The 5,753-nt window shown below is 36.2% G+C and overlaps 1 pseudogene; it reads left to right on the top strand.

Annotated features, from left to right (window-relative positions):
- Positions 1-1,514: 1,514 nt before the first annotated feature.
- Positions 1,515-4,248, top strand: LOC109262215 (cell cycle progression protein 1-like; annotated as a pseudogene).
- Positions 4,249-5,753: the final 1,505 nt, after the last annotated feature.

The following is a 5,753-nucleotide window of genomic DNA, read 5'->3' on the forward strand; positions in this document are numbered from 1 at the left end:
CAATATTTAAAAAAAAATAGAGGGGGCACCTGGGTGGCTTAGTCAGTTAAGTGTCTGACTTTGGCTCAAATCATGATCTCATGATTCATGGGTTCGAGTCCTGTGTGAGCTCTGTGCTGAGAGAGCTGTGGGCCTAGCCTGCTCTTAATTCTGTGTCTCCCTCTCTTTCCCCTTCCCCTCCTCACGCATTGTCTCTGTCTCTCAAAAATAAATAAACATTAAGAAAATTTAAAAATTAAAAAAAATAATAAAAATAGAGTTAGAAGGACATTAAAAGGGATAATGGAATTTTTTCAGAGACAGATATGATGTGAACAGTCATTTCATAAATAATATGCCTCTTGGAGTTGAACTGTCTACAAACTGTGGCTGTGTCCAGTGGTCATAGCAACCTATATATAATAATGGGAGCAGCATTACCCTGACTTGAAGTAATATACAAGCAGCCATTTAACAACAGCCATTATTTTTTGCTTACTTACTTTGTTTTAAGCACTTCACAGATATTACTTCAATTAATTGATCATTAGAGGCCACAGTAATTTTTATTATCAACTGAGTATGCAGCTTTTCTTTGCCCCTTGCTAATGAGGTCAATATTGTGAGCCTGTGACTTTAAAATGGAGAAAATTCATCAAAGGCCAATGTGTGTATGAAGAGATGGTAAAGAAGAAAAATATCTCTAAACTAGGAAAGTGTTAATGTCAATTGTTTTAATGCCCAGGGCTAGCTCTAGGCAAATGTTTTAATAGGGAAGTTTATCTTCAGTATCTCAGGAGCCTTTCTTCAAATAAAATCACATCACTTTCACTGCTGTCTCAAACACTCCATTTCAACTCATGGGGCTTACCTACAACTTCTTTTTGTGTCCAATACATATTTGGTATGTTTCTATGCACATTGCTTGTACTGAATCATGTATTCCTCACAGTAAGCTTGTTTGGTAAGTACATTTATACTATTTACCTCCAAAACATATGGATTTAAATTGCATCTTATTACACTCTCATTTCTTCAAAAGTGCACTCTGCGTCACCTCACAGAAATACAAGGTGATACTCAGACATTGACCACCTAGTAGAGGAGGTGATTTTATCCATCAAATCCATTTAGCACAAATTATTCATAGGCAGCCATTTTCTCTAACTATTGATTCAACAAGTACTTACTAAGCACTGACTCTCTACTGGGAACACTTATTGACCCTGAGCGTTTAGATACTATAGAAGGGCACTTGTGGAAGATAGTCTCAAATTCTCAAATTTCAGACATTTCGGGAGGGGTAATATTCTCTAATGCTGGGATCGCTGCCCTCCTGGAAATAACTCAGTGTTGTCACCTTAAAAATTGATGCTGCCAATTCCTCTGTTGCTCTAATTAGAGTTCCAAGCCATGAAGACTGCAAAACAGAGACATGTAGGGCTTAGAACTGGGTGTGAAGTACAGATATCAAAGCACTTTCTACAGGCTATGACCGCCACCACCGTAGCATTTACCTCATTAAGATGGGTGTAGTGCTGTCCGTTCAGACCTGAAAAATGTCTGAAAATTCCAGTGACAGTGATTTATCTTATGGTTGGACTGTCATCCATCATGAGGGGTCTGATGTAGAGATGGTGAATTCTGAACATGGTACAACCAGTGACAGCTGTGAGCTCGCTCCAGAATGTACATCTTTAGAGCAAGAAAAGCCACAAGTATTGCAATCAGAGGAGGGAAAGAGTAGCTAAAATGGCACAGTGTTAATGGAAGAAGAAACTGCTGATCCAGCTTTGGAGGAAACAAAGTCAGCACTTGAGAGAGAAGAAGAAAAGTCATCTGAAGACAATGTCTCTTTTGGAGCTGTCCGTGATGATTCTGATATTGTTAACCGTAAGCCACCTAAGTTAGAAGAAATTGGAAATTAAGAAGCTATAATTGTTGGAGAGGCACAGAGTCCAGAAGACTTTAACATGGGCTCTTTTTCTAGCAGCCAGGATACATCCTATAATCCAGAAACTTTGTTTTCATCACAGGCTAGTGATGACGAATCAAATAGTATTGAAATCAGTCATCAGTCTAGTCCTGACTTTAGATGATGGCATGCTAGGAAGAAGAGTGTTCTTAGTTCAGAATCTGAGGAGCAGCTACTTGCCAAACAAGAAACCAAACCCTCTAAGGAATTGTGTAAATGGCAGTTCAACAGTGGTCTCAATAAGTGTGTTATACTTGATTCGTGATTGCAATCGGCATGGGATTTGGATATTTCTATGGCATACTTCAGCTTCAGAAACATCAACAGTCAGAAAGACACATGAAGATGAACTGAATGATATGAAGGATTATATTTCCCAATAGGAAACAGGAACAAGAATCTTTTATAGATTATAAGTCAATGAAGGAAAACCTTGCAAGATGTTGGGCCCTTACTGAAGGAAGGATGTCTTTTGACACTCAGAAAAAGAACCCTGATACATAAAATCAACATTTAAGAATATCTCTGTAGAAGGAAGAAAAAGCCTTATCTTCCTTAAAGGAAGAGTTAAGGAAACTAAGAGAACAGATTAGTATATTGGAAGATAAAGGGACAGGGACTGAATTGGTTACGGAAAATCAGAAACTTAAGCAGAATCTGGAAAAAAGAACTAAACACACACAGCTTTCTTAACCAAAGGGAGACTCTTTTCACAGAAGCAAAGATGCTAAGGAGGGAAATGGAGAGAGAACAACTAATAACCATGGCTTTAAAGGCGGAACATCAGCAGTGAAACTCTAGTGAGTCATATAGCAACTCAGACTCTCCCAATGTATTGAGTGAAAAAAAGGAAATAGAAATCTTGTGGGAAGGACTCACCAAATTGGAGCAGAAGCTAAACTTTGAACAACAACATCCTGATTTGTGGGAAAGACTCTATATTGAGGCAAAAGATTGAAATGTAAAACAAGAAACTGATGGAAAAAAGAAAGAGGGCAGAGGAAACAACAGGGCTAAAAATAAGTCAAAGGAAGCATTTTGGGTTTGGTGAAGGAAAAATTTGATGCTATGAAGAATTCTACCAAGGATTTTGTGAGGCATCATAAAGAAGAAATTGAACAGGCTAAGGCAGCTGTGAAAGAAAATCTGAAAAAAATCTCAGGTTCAGTTAAATCCACTTTTAGGCATTTCAAAGATACCACCAAGAATATCCTTGATGAAAAGGACAATAAAAGATTTGGTGCCACAAAAGCAGCAGCTAAAAAGCCAACAAAGGTCTTTTTTTAAAATAATTTTTAAAAATTTTTATTCATTTTTGAATGAAGAGGGGGAGAAAGAGTGAGAGTGAAGAGAGAGAGATAGAGAGAGAGAATGAGCAGGAGAGGGGCAGAGAGAGAGGAAGACACAGAAACCAAAGCAGGCTCCAGGCTCTGAATTATCAGCACAGAGCTCGACGTGGGATTCAAACCCAGGAACCATGAGATCATGATCTGAGCCCAAGTCGATGCTTAATCAACTGAGCCACCCAGGTACGCCCAACAACAGTCTTTAGTGAATGTTTACACTCACAGTATAGGCACGTACATAAAACAAGAATAATAGAGGTAAAGAGAGTGAAGGAAAGAAAAGCCAATTCACTCTGAAGAATTTAGAAAAAAAATACAAATTCACAGAAATGCAGTGCTGAGCATGACTAATGAAAATTATGATTTTTTTCAGAAACCTTGTTCCGGTGTATTGAATGTGTTCAACAGGAATCCATTATTTTTTTAATATGAAAGTATTGAATCCTGTAAGGATAGATGAACTTATTTAATTAAAAAATATTTAGTAGAAAAACTGGATGGTTTTCATCATTAGGAAGAATGATCCATTTATCAATAAGTTTTCCTAAATGGTATCTTTATATATGATCAGAGGCTCTTCACTGACTTTGCTAATGATATTAAAGATTATCTTAAAGACATGAAGTGATATCAGATAATGGTGGAGTTTTGGAAAAGTGGATGGGCATATATATATATATATATATATATATATATATATATATACACACACATGGACACTTCTTTGGTCACACTCTTTCCCCTACTCTTTTCCGCAGTCAACCAGATAAAAAACAATGAATGGTAAATATTGAAAACTCCAGGCATTGAAAACAAAAGCAGAAGCACCCTTAGCCACAATCTTCTAAAAGAGAATGTAAATGACATAAATATGGTTGTGGTAATGGAAGACACATGGCAGATCTTGAAATAGAATTGGGGCAGTTACCTTTTGACCCTAAATATTGATCATCATGGTTAACTTAAATTAGAAAATAGTAACAGAAACATGGATGCTGTCCACAATGTTTGGCGTTGAAACTAAAATGAAATTATCAAGATAATGTCTATCATTCCTAAGTATCAGTTTGATGACTCTACATTATTACTCAGAAGCATCAAGCAAAAGCTTACTAACTTGCATTTTCCTGTAGTTGAGCTTTGCTGATTTTTTTTTTTTTGCACTGTAAATGTTCAACTGTAGTTTTAAGGAAGTCAGGCATGCAACAGATTTTGTACACGCAGTGAATCTTCCTTTTAGTGTATGAGCTTAAAGTGAGCTCAAATCATATGACAAAGTGTAATTAACACTGATATTTGTGTCACATTTTCAGTAGAGCTTGAAAAGAGTACATTGTGATGGAATTTCATTTTTAACATTTTATAATCTTACACTTGCTTCTTGTCTTTTTTTTTTTTTTTTTGCCTTCAAGAGCCCCATTGACTTGTGATGAATTTGCTGCCTTCTTATGAGTTTGCTGACTTGTTCTCTTGTGAAATTTCTTGGACATCTGAATATTGTAGAAGAAACAATAAAACTCACCATGAGGAAATCTAAAGGTCTTTATTTAAAATCTGGCATTTGTATTAAAATATGATTTTATATTAAAATATGATTTTATACTTTGTGATATGTTTTATACATTTCCTCAGTAGTGATATTTGGGAAAGCAGTTCACTGTTTTGTTTTGTTTTGGGTTTTTTTTTGTTTGTTTGTTTTGTTTTTTTGCTAGTTCCATGAATCTTGCCCAATGTTTACAGGCTTATTTATGCAGCATCTGAATATTTCTACCCGGCAATGTCTATTTCTAGGAAAGATTTAAACACAGTTCAGAATTTCATCTTCTGGAACATCTGAGTTTCCCTTTTAATTTCTATTCATAGACATATATGTGACTTCCAGTTTGACCTTCTGGCAAATGAGTGTGGAAGAACAGAGAAGTTCTCTCATAGCTGCTTGAAATTAGGAAAGCTCTTATTTCCTAGAAGTAGATAAATGTTTGAGTAAATAAAGTCTACATTTTTCTGGAGGGGGGAGTACTTTCTACATCATTCTTATGTTTATTTCTTATGGCTGCTGTAACAAACTACGACAAATTTGTTTGCTTAAAACGGAAACAAATTTACTATCTTACAGTTCTGGAGTGCCAAAGTGTGAAATGGGTTTCCCTAGGTTAGAATCAAGGTGTTGCCAGAGCTGTATTATTTCTGAAGGTTCTAGGAAATAATCTATTCCCTTGAATTGTCTAGCTTCTAGAGGGGGCCTGCACTCATGGCTGGTGGCCTCTTCTGCATTCAAAAGCCAGCTGAATCGCTATGTTTGTACACTTGAAACTAATATAACACCATATGTTAACTACACTAGAATTAAAATAAAAAATAATCAAACAGACAAAAAACCAAAAGTCAACAGTGCTTAGCATCTTTACATTTCCCTCTGTACCTTCTGCTTTCCTTTTAACTCGTAAGGACCC

Source organism: Panthera pardus, unplaced genomic scaffold, assembly GCF_024362965.1.
Source record: "Panthera pardus isolate Hobbes unplaced genomic scaffold, ASM2436296v1 HiC_scaffold_13, whole genome shotgun sequence".
Taxonomy (NCBI): Eukaryota; Metazoa; Chordata; class Mammalia; order Carnivora; family Felidae; genus Panthera; species Panthera pardus.